Here is a 14,047-nt window from a genome sequence, read left to right on the forward strand (position 1 = left end):
ATAGTAATAGTTTCTCCCAGCAATCACGACCATCCACTCTCATCATTCTTCTAGACACAGGCATCGGCCAAATCCACTTAGGCAGAAGGGGAAGGATAGCACCAAACGGTCTGAAATGTACTTGCATTTGCTGTGGGTGAGAGGTGCTTATTGCTTAAGATCACTCTCCTACAAGCAACGGATTCCCTTACTCTATTTATATACTTGGAATAATTCACTAGCTAACACTTTTCCCAGCTAAATAAATGCCCACCTCCTGAAATGGATTCAAACTTCTGGAGCATGGAGGTTACACAACAAGGGTCAGTATGCAAAGCCTAGTGCCAAAAACATGCAGCTGTTTCCCTCACTCACACTCCCTCCTTCTGATTATTGAACATGAGAATCCCACTTGTCTTCCAGATACAAACGTAAGCACGTTAGATTCCAAAGCTGGGCGCTCTTCCAAACTGGAGTGCTGGGGACATCCAAGTCTGGCCTACTTGTTAGCACAGCATCAAGAATGCTGGGACAATAGGCATTCATTTTGCAGTTACTGCATATTTAAATTTTTTTTCCCACACCGAATATATACTTTAACCCACCAGCAAAGCTTTGTTTCCAGGCCATATTCTTACACAAATACCCTAATACCTCTGCTTAAAGGCTTACAGAAGCCCTGTGCTGTTTTCAAAAAGCATATCAAGAAAGTTAGACCCTAGTTCAGCAAGACACTAAAACATTTGTCTATGCATAATCACTGATACCATTCATTTGCTAAAGGCGAACTATACCTTGTGGGCACAAGCCTGGGAAGAGAAGCAACAAAGGTATCAGACAGGACCGGAAAATAATTTAGGAAGCAATGGCTGCTGAGACTTGGATATTGTAAAGAAAGGATCTAGAATCAGAGTAGCTAATGCAGAGACACTAAGGGCTAAGAGCCCATAACTACAGGACACCTTGAAAAAGCAGACTGGAGTATTTTTGAGTGCTGCAATATAGCTGTGTAAGCCTAGATTCACATAGCCTAAATTCCATATGGGTCCCTGTGCCTAGTTGTTTTCTATTCAGTAACTCTGGGAGTTACTGGATTCAGGGGCCTAGCTTTAGTCTCCTTAAGGCTGAATGTTTGGGCTACAGACATTAAAGACGAACAAACAGAAAAATCCCTGCCAGTCAGATTCTGTTCCCATTTGTGATACGCAATTCTAACCTAAAGGCTTGGTTCTACCGAAGTTGGCTTCAACAGGAAGAAGGGCTGTCTAACATTGTCACAATCAAATACCGTTTATACTGCCAGTAAGATTTGTTCTACATTTATAGTGGTGTGAACTAAAGCAGAACATCAACTATGTTTATATAGAAGTTTTAAAACATATGCATGCTGCCGTTGAAATCTTCTGTGCAAATTTTCATATACCGTTTTCATAAAGTCAGAGTCAAGAGAAAATGGTACTGTCTAAAGTCAGGGTTAAAAGTCATGACCTGTAAAGAATCAGCATTTAATCCATAAGTGCAGGATTTGCCCTATACATGGTATTTCTTTATGAAAGCATGGTCTCAATAAAAAAAAAAAGATGCTCTGAAAGAAATCTGCTAACAGCAACACACACGTAATTCTTCTGTCCTAGTACACAGCAATTGCTTCATTCCTCTGCTAACTCCCCAGATATACGACACGAGTGGGTGCGTCAGAATTAAAACTCGACGTGTCTTAGGTACCGTGACCACCTACGGGCGCGAACCGTTCCAGGCGACGGAAAACGCTGGGCGGACGCTGCTCCCCTCTGCCCTTCCGCCCTCGCGCGCACCGCCCCGGCTCACCTGGCGGCGCGGCGCGGCCCGGCGCTGGGCCGCCCCCTGGCGGCCGGCCGGCCGCGGCGCCCGCGCTGGGCCTCCCCACGGCCGCGCGAAGCGGCAGCGCGCGAGGAAGTTCCTTATCAGACTTAAAGCCGAATAAATCAGTAAATGGAAAGCCACACCCCGCACAACAACGCTCCCCTTCAACTCTCGCACGTACAACATCCTTCGGCAGAGCCATCACTCGGCGTGCACAAACAGAAAGTTGTATCGACACCCCCCGCGGCGGAGCGTCGCCCTCGGCCCACGGCGGGGCGCAGGCGGGCAGGGAGCGGGCAGGGACCCCCCGGGGCCGCTCAGCCGCAGGTACGTCCTACGCCCAGACCGGCCAGCCCAAAGGCGTCCCTCAGAGAAGGCTGCGGGGTTTGGGGGCAGGGTTTTTGTTTGGTTTTGGGCTTTTTTTAAACAGGCATGGGAGAGGTGAAACAGGATAACGCAGTTTTAAAGCTTTGGCACTTGAACAACTTAAGCGTTTCCAATAGTGAGGGCAAACAAATTTAAGAATAACATGGTTGTGTGACTGTATGCTTTCATGGCTTTGAAATTCAGACAACTCAGTGAATTTGGTGTCAGGTATGTAGCTTTACAAATTTTCTGTGAAAAAAAAAACCAGCCGCAACTGCCTAAGCCATGAAAAACACCAGCAAAAACCTGTTGGGATGACAGCAAAATTCCAAAGGATTCCATCTGTATTTCTGCAGTATTTGTTCCTCATCCAGAAGTTACTGTTGCATCAGGCAGGGAATACCAGCACTCTCCTGCTCTCTGGATTTTCCCTGCCACTGTACAAGGGCGGCAGGGCAGAGGAGAGTAGGAGAAAGGACTCAGCCCTGCAACCAAAAACTGTATTACAATGCAATCCACATAAAGAAGCTGCATTATAACTCTGAAGAAAACCTGTGTTCTGGCATCCTCTAAATTTTTGGGGGGCTTGACTTTGTAACCTTAATGCTACTTTTATTTTTTAATAGATCATATATAGGGTACTATATCTATATATAGCTGTGATGAGCTATTGTGTACCATTCTGCTTTTCCCCAGAACACTGAATACATGTACTAGTGCTAGGTTACACCTTGAGACTTCTATTTTGACCATTCTTTGTACATACACACACAGTCCCTCTCCAGCACTTGGGCATGCATGTGCAAGCATGAACACAGACCTACAGAGTCTCATTTAACCTTTGAAGTCATGCTGGAAGCTTTGGGACAATCTCAAAACTACATCTGAAAACAACTTTAAAAAGAAACAGTGCTATATACACAGCATTGTTAATTTTTCTTTTCACTTTGCTTTACTAGTATAGAGATATTCCTTGAAAGCTACTTTTTCAAGCATTTTATCTGCTTTTGCTCTGTTCAGTTGAAATAATAGTTCTATTTGTAACACTTTAATTATTCATAGAGCAGCCAACTCTGATTTTATAGGGATGATGATGCTGCTTCAGGTGAAGAACAAAACGGAAGGATCAGAGGAACACCTACAGAGAAAGAGTTTTCATGCCGAAATTTTTAGTCAGGAAAAATCAGGTAAGAGAAGGATGAAAAACATACAAGACACACTGTCTCTGTAAAGTTTAGTATTTTTTTCATCCTACAATGATCTTTAAAAAGAAAGATTAACAACCTGTAGTCTGGGTCACTCAGGATTTACTATGCAAGTCTCTCAAATAACATGGGACTTGTTAGTCACAGCCTATAGAGCCAAAGAAGCATACAAGACATTTATTTAGTTGAAGTCTTAAATCCCAAAGAAGCCAGTTACAGTATTTAAACCTATTTCTTTCACAAATATGAGAAAGCATCATTCAGTTTATAACACTCCAAAAAAGCCAAAACCAACGATATCAGCCAGTGGAAACCCTTGACAAATGCAAACTTAAAGTAAGAAATATCTGATGTTGAAATCTTAAGAGTCCATATATTATGGCACTGTTTCCAGCCATCAAAGTAGTTTCAAGCTTATTACAGACAGATCTTTCCTTAAAGCAGAGAAACCATCAACAGTTAACACTTTTTTCCAGACTACAAAAAACTCTTCCTCCAAGAACAAAGGGTAAACAAAACATGCAGCCCAACCAATTGTCTCCAGGGAAAAAATAATAATAATAATTCTTTAGCAGTCTAAACATCAAGTCCTTCCACTTAGCCCAACTTCTACTGAAGTGGACATAGCTTGAAGGACAGCCCTGTGAAAAGGATACCATGGTGAAACAGTTTGTCACCACCCTTGGCATTAGCACACCTGGCACTACTCAAGCATTTTGGAAGCTGGGCAGGACACTTCTGCCATCACACTAATACAGAGCAAATTCCTGCTTTTCCACTCAACCCTCCCAACCCTTCACACCACAGCAAGCCACAGATGGGTGGCAGGGTAGGATGACATCCTACCTGTCATCCAGCCTGACAAAAAGCCAGTGACAACCAACCCAGACCACTGTCCATGAAAAGGGATGTGAATGCAAAGAGTCTCCTACAGGAAAGCAGGTAATGTGGCAGGTTGAAACAAAATGCAATGGAAAAGCCAAATAAATAAAGTCTCTTAATTTGTCCATTAACATCAGGAATATTAAAGAACATAGTCAAGTTACCATGCCCAAAAACAACAAGGCAGTGCCCAATCCATCCCTCAGACTAACTTAAGTAGTCACAAGTCTGACCCAGAACATTTACAAATTACCAAAAATTGTAACATGCATGTTATTTTGATACTTTAAGTCAATGGGTTTGTTTTGGGTCAGCAAAATGAACTGAAGAGGTGCACTTGTGTGTCTCAGGAGATTTGAATGTTGTTAGATAAGAAACTTTTAAATGCCATTCCAGGATTTAGCACCTAATCCACATTCCATGAAAATAATTCTAGAGAATTAAATAGGCTTTGCATCAGATCTATCAGGGTGTGTCTTCCTACTCCATGGCCAGTCTTGGCTACTCACTAGCTACACCATGACGCATAGCTAATCTGGAGCTGTCTACAGCTTATTTGGTTGGCCAGCTGAGCAAGCTGGGCCAAGTTACCACAACAAATTATACTAGCCAAGTGGCACGCTTACTGTAAGCTTTACAGGTGAACAAAGCTGCACATAAGTTGGCACAAGAAAGGAGCTGCTGGGCCATCAAACAGGATTTATTGTCTCAGGCACTGATCCACGCAGGTATAGCAGTGCTAGTTATGGAGCCAGAGGTTGATGCTGATTTAGCTACGCTTCCACTAGTGCCATCATCCCAAAGCTTTCATGCAAACACAACATAAATGCTGGTCACGCCTCTGAACTTAGAAACTGGAAGAGGAAACAGTTGGTTTCATAAGCCAGCATAGCCTGTTAATAATGTTTTAAGAAATACCACAGAGGTCACTTTAAATTGGAACACTTATGAGTTCACTCTTCCTAATGGGTAGGATATATCTGACATGTTAAGGCTAGTACAGTTTAGATAAAACAATGCCTTTACGGCATTGCTTATATCCTTAGATTATATCTACTATAACACAACTAATAGAATGTATTCATGGCACACATTCAACAAGCAATCAGAAAGCTATGCATTTCTTCTACACCACACCTTGCGTACTGCAGCTCACCACAGGCCAGCAGCACAACAGACCCCCAGATTCTGCAGCAGCAGCTAAGCCTGAATAAATTATTTTTAACTGCAAGTACCAAGTTCTTATCCTCTTTAGGGACAGCCACATTGTTTGTAGATGTGCTGCATACAAAACTTTTAATAACATCTTTTCCAGTTCCTGTAGCATTGCTTGCCACTACCAGCAACAGCCAGAAAGAAATCAGGGCCACTTAGTAACCTCTTTCCAGTGAAACTTTTTCTTTCCATCAAACCATCTTGCACTAATTCAGAATATTTAATATCATTTAATACCATTTAATATCAGTCACATTACATTTCTAGTGCATTCCAAGTTACTTCATCAGCACTAGAATTGGAAACCTGGGAGTAAAGGATTTTTTTCAAGCTTTCCCCTGAAGCAAGCTCCCCCCAGTCCACCTACTGAAAGGGCTTTGTAAGTGGTAGAGGGTCTCAGTGACAATTTCCAAGTGACTTGCAGAGAAGCTTGGGAACTGAACTTTATTCTTCCCACATAACTGAACTCAGTAGGAATCATCTTTGCCATTTTTTGTTCTGGAGGTTTTCAGAAGATGAGGGGAAGGAGCAGAGTGGAGAGAGGAAGAAACTGACTCGTAAGACATTAAATGGCAGGTAAAATGTGTGACAAAGTGACACACATTAAAAATCCTAACTTTGCACATACAGCTTCAGCCTCTGAACTACTTATTATCAGTCAAGAACAAGATCTTGGGATATAACCAGGAATTATTTGAGAACAGCTCACTACTGAGCCACAAGTCAAAGACAGCACACTCCGGGCACTATGCCATAACGTAAGAATCTATAGTGTGCCTAATTCCTCAATACTCTGTACAATTTGTTAGAGCTAGAAAAGGCACAAAGAAGGATGACAAGGATGGTCAATGGTATAGAACAATTTCTGTACAGTCAATTTGTCCAAACAAAAGTTAAAAGAAAAGATTATGTTGACTCTTCAGGCTGGAAGAGGTGGCTGAGGTGGGTTATATTAGAAGTCTATAATGTCACGACTGCCAGAAGGGGCATAGCATTTGCCATCTGTCCTAAAACAAGGATTTTGTGTGTCAAAATTCCTAAAGGGAGGTTCAAAATTAACACAGGCAGTACTTCTTCACATAGTTAACAATTAAGTTATGGAATTCCTTGCCAGAAGGTGCTGTGCCTGCAAAAAATGTGCATGCACTAAAATAAAATAGTTTCATGCAGTAAAAAATACATCAATGACAAAGTCTTCCTGGATGAAAAATTCTTTAAATATTTCTGGATGAGACCCTGGGCCACTAGATGCATAAGACAGAAGATACAATTTACATTCAGAACATCCCTATCTTCCCTGTGCTGGTAACAGGTAGAAGCAACATACTGGCCTAGATGAAACTGTATGCTTAAGTACCATTATATTCTATCCTGTAAAGGCAAAGGACATAATTTTAATAAATCTAAAATTTTCATTTCATTTCTGGAACCCAAGACTGTTTTTCAGAGACAAATGTCTACTTTGCAGCCCACCACCTACTGATTTAATCAATCCCTGCTATTTCAAATGGAAAGATCCATACATACAGGTTTGGGGGGTTATAGGGGTTTTGTTTGTGGTTTTTTTGATTTTTGTTTTGGCATTGGGGTTTTTTTTTCTGGCTAGGCAACTGTGGTTTTGCTTATTTAGTAAAGTTTCTAAGGCCCTCTGATTTTCAGCAGTGACATTGGCATTATCCTTCAGTACAGTCACTGTTTACATTACTCAATCTATACCTATTAATTTCCAAGCACATACAGTATATATTCTGTCTCTAAGAAAAAAATGGAATAAGTAACAGGTCTACACCTGATTGTAATGTTTATTTTATCTCTAAAGTCCTGGTTTCCATGATTTACCCAATATAAGCTTTTTTAGCCTCCTGTCATGGTATACTCCTGCACAGTAAGCATTCCCCATGTGTAACTATCAATTAACAGATTCTTCAATACCTTGCTGAGTCTGCCCCATAGAATTCAAACCAAAGGGATGATGCCATGTAAGTCAAAGAGAATTCCAAAACAAAATATAAATAACCCTCAAAATATTTCTCCCTATTTCTTTCATCTCCATTTAACTTTTTTCTTTGAGAAAGAAACTTGTCAAAGCAGTTCTTAAAATTTCTACCAAAAAGGATCATCCCTCATTTCACAGGGCCGAGACTGATGACTGCATGAATGGATGCACCTGCCTGTGAGAAAGGTTATACATACTTGTATTCCTCCTAGAAGAAATTTTTAGAGGTCAGTCTCCTCAAGTCAGAGGTACTTGTCTGTTGGGTGTAGTATACACGCAGAGCTGCACTGTATAGAGACATTCATCTGCTATTTTAATTTTATCCAGAACCTGTGGGAGCAATTTTACTTCATCGACTTATCACTGTACAACACTCACCCTTTACGTTAGTTCTCTCAGAAGTTCTAGACCTTGACCTTACACACACTTGGTAATCATCCATATTTTCCCTTTCTTTCACACTTGACATTCTGAACAAAGGTGATAAAACATGTTCACTATTCAAGGTGAGGATGCTCTACCAGCTGACATAATTGCACTGTCTGTTAGCTTTAGGAAAGCAGGCATGTTTTATAAAGAAAAAAAGTAAATTCTATTAGTCAACTTACACTCAACTGTTACTTAGGTAGGGAAAAGAAAAAACCCTAACAAAAAACTACACACAATTACATCTTGCTGGGTAATTAATACAGCTTAAACCCCATGGTCTGGTAGCCTCTTAAAGCCTCTGGAAGCTCTTAACCATTTCATATGGAGTTCTGTCATCCTTCCCAACTACCCACAGGGTTATTAGTATAGAATTTGTATTATCCTACAGCCAGTTACTTTAGCTATTCTTCTTTCCTTGGGACCTGCAGAGCTTTCCAGCTCTCAATTAGAAAGTGCTTCGCTCAGAGAAATGATAGCTCAACCAAGCCCATAAACCATCTTCTATATCCTACCTCCTCTTTCGATTTCCATCCAATTAAGCTGAGAGCTGAAGTTTTGTTGGTTGGGTTTTTTGGTTGGTTTTTTTTGGAACTGCAAACTCGTATATTCCATCCTGTATGTGAAACAATTACTGCTTCAGTTCCACAAAGCACACAAGCAGTTTCAGTTGTGTTTAGACTTTTGAAGACCTTCTTACAAAATACTGCTAAGAATAAGACTACCCTATGTGCAGTTTTGTTTTAATTTGTTGATTTATCTAATATTTCTTTCCAGAAACAGTTCATTGTTTCCATAAAGTGTTGTATGTCTTGGTCTAAAATACCTTTTTATTTCAGGTTTTTCCACAGGTACACAGAAATGACAGATCACACACTGCGCAGAAAGTTAGTTTTACAAGTTTGTAGATACAAGAGGGATCCTGCAGTGCTATTCCCATGGGCAGACTTCTGCACTAGGCACACATACTGCAATCTACAGGCTGATGTCTATACTGGTAATTATGACTGACCACAGTTCACTGTTCCTGGCTTCTATTCAGTGCCAAGAAGAGAAGCAGTCTGAAAACCAGGTCCTAGAAGGGCTCCATGAAGCAGAGCATCTACAGAGTCATCTATGAGATGTGAAACAGGCCTTTCAGCAGATGGAAGGCAATGCCAAGGTCAATCATAAATATCAGTATACACATGCTATTAGAATGACCAAAGGCACACTAATCTAAGAATAAAATTTAAGACTAAGGCCACAATGATACATCTGGAAGTATCCAGAATATGAAACAGCATATAAATAGTAATCAAGACTGATATACAGTATCATTATGGGACCAGGTATCTGTAGATTGGTATCTTTAACTTCCCTTCAAACCCTTCCCCCTGCCACCAAACAAACAAATCAAAGAAACCACACACACCCTCTACAGAATGTACTGATATATGGAGACTGCCTTCCCATAGTAACCTTCCCTTCTCCCACCCTTCTTCCTTCAGGATGTGCTCCTGAAAGACCTCAAAAGAAACTTACTCTTGATACTTTACACCTCAATAACAGGAAGCCTCCCACTCTAGTCTGCATACACCGGGCTGAGCTTCCTCCTCCTGCTGTGTTCTCCCTGAGAGAGGATTCAGAAGGAAGAATTCTTCTCATAAAACTTTCATTCCCTTTTCTTTAAAAAAAAAAAAAGAAAACACCTGAAACAAGAAATTCCACCACACATCTTCAAAGACAATGAGGGGGGGAACAGAGACTAAGCAAGTCACTCTTGCATCATTCAAATAGTACTTCTACAAAGGATACATCTACAGCACACAATGCATACAAGATAATTGAGGAAGCTCGTGCTCCAAGACAGCACTGTGTTCATTTACTGTGCATTTCTGAGAACCGCACTCACACGATTAGAATGCTTCCTGCACTCAAGTCTCACCAATTACTTTCCTTTGGATGTGAGCAAGATACAGACTTTGAGAAATGAGGTGTTAGTAGCCCTGTGACACTGTGTCTTTAGTTAAGTTGCTATAAACCTCAAAGATAAAGCGTTGCTTTCTGAAAGCAAAACACTTACTTCCAGATCAACATTTCTGGAGAAGGGTTTTTTCCTGCATTATCATTGGTCTCTACATCCGTTCAAAGCCTTGTGTATTTAATATTAAAAAAAAATCTACTAAAAACATGATTCCTATGGACTATGCCACCAATTTTTCTTCCAGCGGGAAATCAACTGTCAGAGCCCTGACATCTGCTATTGATGTGTAAAAGCAAAACAGTTCACCTCTCTCTGTATAAAAGTACAACCTTACATCCAAAGCAGACAAGGGAGAATATGAAGCAGCACACAAGATTTTGACCCCAAAAGAAAATACTTCCTTGGAGATGCTGACCAGTTCTTTTCACTGGCAGTTTTTAAATACTAGCCTAGAAATCAATCTTGTAACTGCAAGCACTTTGTGTATTAGAAACCCATAAGCTGAACAAATGAGTCTGGAGAAAAAATGAAAAAGCTGCCAGCTGCCACTACTCTAAAGACACCATTATTTATAACATGAACTTAACCTTCCAATGCAGATCCTAAGTTTTCCCCCTATGAAGAGGCAGGAAAGTATTATTCAAGACAGGTTTCTTCAAAGACCACACCATCAGAATATTCTTCTCCACAATGGCTCTGCAAGGAATATAAGGTCCAGTTCTGTGTTCTAGCAGTGTAAAGCCTTGTTACCATCCCTACCTGCTTGATAGATCATTTTACCATCTGCAGACATTATCTTTTACCAAAAAAAGATTTCACAAAAACACTAAAATTCTTAACAAAGGGGACAGTTTTTGTTTTGAACTGACAGATGTCAAACCTACAGCACCACAGGAAACATGGCAGAGCACAGACACCTCTGTGGTCAAAATCATTTGCAAGTCTCATGCCTTCAAATTAGCATTCTCTCCACCCATACACAGAAATATGTGGTAATGAAGTCCAGGGTTTGTAGACTGACGTGTGTGTGTCTACACATAGATGAACACAGAATTTACATATACCTACACCACCAGCAGGAGAGGTGAATATTGTTACATTATTTAATAATTCTTAGATTGTGCCCACAAGTAATAATGACAGAAGTCAAAAAACAAAAGAGGTTTTAAAGTGTTAGGTAACTGTACATACTGCACATAAACATAAGGTATTTAGCCAAAAGGTCAAAGGCATTTAAAAGGACTTCACAGGTATCTAGTACTTTGCTGTCTGAAAGACAGGATGCTATTTTGAAAGACAAACGTAGTATTAAAATGCAGCCATTTCTGGAACACAGACTTACAAAAACTAGCTGGTGCAGAGAAGCCTGTGCTACATCACAGGAGTAGCAAGTCTGAACCAAAATGGCAAAGTAAGCCCTTCTTTTTACAGCAAAAACTAAAGGATTTTTTGCATTTCTTCAGAATCAGAGTCAACAGGAGCTTCTTAAAAATATATACAGTAACCTGCATGAAATTTGGCACCAGAGTTTGAATTTCCACTTGTCTTTCTAGGGAGAGAGATTTCAAATATAAATCCACACATACACAATAGAAGTGAGTTATTGTCACAGTAGAGAGCCTTATCTTCTGAATTCCCAGTCTTAGATTGTTTTTCACTCTAGAAAGTAACTCAGTAGACATATCACTTCAGTCATTTGACTGACTATACACAACAGAGCTAATCTGTTGATATTAGCAAGTACGGGTACATCTCTTCCGTATATCTAAGACCATGCCTGTCCTGCAATAACAGATTTTATATACAAGTAGAGCAGCCTAGTAATAATATACCTTGGATTCTTGGGTTTAGTACCCATAGAACCTACAGCAGGAAAGACTCACATGTGATAAACGCTTGCATTTCTCTAACAAACGGCAACAGACTTGCCAATTTGCACACACGAAGTCGCTGCTACGTGGATCAGGAGTCTCCTGCAACTTGAGGTCTAGTAGGATTCGGGGTTGGGTTTTATGTTTTGTTGCTGTTGTGTTTTGGGGATTTTATTTCTTTGTTTTGTTTCCTCCAGTCAGCTCCAAGTGGCACCAGCAGCAACACAGCTCTGCGCTGGGCTACTGTAGCCGCAGGAAGTGACATGCGGTCATTGAGGGAGCAAGCACAGCCCAGCCACCTGTGCCTCCCATGGGAGACAGCAGAAGGTCTCAGAGATGGGGTTTTACCAGACTATCTCCAGGAACATGCCAGCCTATCTAATGAGGCCCATAACACCACAGCTCGATTTCTACCAATATACAAACCACGTAAATTGTTGGCACCCACTTATGCCTGCATATTTTGCAGTCAATCTTCTGATTATAATCAGAAGCCATAAAGTCCCTCCACCAGCAAAAGTATAGCCTAAATATCTTCATTACTGTCTTTTAGTGAAAACTTCCTAAGCACCTAAATAATTTTAAAATGGGACTTAATTCTGTTAAGTTTTACATGCAAATTGAGACTTCTTGTTCCTTTTGAACCCACAGAAAAAAAAGATAAGATCAATTAATTGATCAGCACAATATTCAGTAAAATATATCTGAGCACTTCTATTAAGAACAACAGCATTGAAGAGAATGCAACATTTGACCAGAATTTTTCTCACTACTAAGGATACTTGAAAGCAAAAGACTGCAGATGTAGTCTCAGAGCACAATTTGAATTTATATCAACTGCTAACTTAAAAAATACATACGCATATAATATTAAAAAGTAGGAGCCGATATATACAGAACCTACCGCAAAATTTCCCGGAGTCACTTATTAGCATACAAGTAGTCCTTGCCATATTAAAAAATCCAGTACTTCTGGCTGTTAAAAAAACTCTTAGCTAACCCAATGATATAGATTGTGAAAGTTCAGTTTCATTTGCAAACTTTTCAGGGTTTTTTCATGACCTCCAACCTGCAGGGGAGACAAAGTTGATAAATCAGGAGGAAGAAGCTTCTTCACCTTCTTACTTGGAGAGAAGTCTGATTAAAATATGTAACATCGGTGCCCCTGAACCTTTGAGCTATAAATACAAATAAATACACTTTAAGTAGTGTTGCAAAGGGATTCGTTGGTGTACTTCTGCTTTCTAAATTGATTTTTATAGGAATTCAATACTTGGTGCAAGAGAGATCCAAAATACCCTACAGAGGCAAGAGACAGTGTTTTTGTGCAAGTGCACTACTGCCCTCTCCTGAGGCAGAAGAGATCTGCTCTCACATTTACACCACCCCGCAGACCCCAAAGGCAGCTGTACCTCCAAGACCATCAGGACTGCTTTGGGAGCTCAAGATTTAAAACAAATGAAAAATTAAAGTAGTAAAACACATGCAGATATAGAATAAACGCAGCAAGTTATTGATCATTACATAAACTGTGATAATTCATCACCTTAAATGCTACAGCAGTTTGTTCCTTCCTCCGTGACCCGATGCAGGAGAACCCAAGTGATTTTCAGCATCAGCAGCAGAGCTAGCCTGTGGGACAGCAGAATATTCTGAGAACCAAGATGAAGAGTCAAACGGCAACTTTCACATTCAAAAATACCTAAAAGCTTTGACACTGTTATTGCAGGACTACTGCAGCTCATAGTGCAAAGAGTAAGCACGCAAAGTTACATAGGCTCTTAACGCAATTGCTTTGATTTCAATGGCATTAGAACAAGGATAAATTTTAGTCTCAGACAAAGTCCTGCTTTTGATTACCCTGCACAAGCCCAGGGTAATTCACAGGCCCAGGAACACCTTCCATTTACCAAAGCTTAAGGAGTTGCCTTATGTAACCTAAGCTCCAACTGGCAGAATGCACAGTTTTAGCCCCCGGCAAGCATGAGATAAAATACATAGCTTAAACCTCAGCACAAAAATAGTTTAAGCAAACTAGCTTTAGTTTTCAGACATGACTTCTAAGAATGAACACAGGTTCAGGTACTGCAGTTCAGCTGAAAGGCAACTCACTAAACTGCAATAATCCTAAGCCTATGTCCAAACCATAAATTCTAATGTTTATTAATAAAGTTTGGTCTTCACAGAATGTTTTAATGCAATTTACAATTACATTTTAAACTTAACTAACAAACTAAGTAAACATAGTCTATTAAATACATACATTCAGGCTACACAGGCATAAATCCAGTCCCTCAAG

Source organism: Gavia stellata, chromosome 7 (genome assembly GCF_030936135.1).
Source record: "Gavia stellata isolate bGavSte3 chromosome 7, bGavSte3.hap2, whole genome shotgun sequence".
In the NCBI taxonomy this organism is placed as follows: Eukaryota; Metazoa; Chordata; class Aves; order Gaviiformes; family Gaviidae; genus Gavia; species Gavia stellata.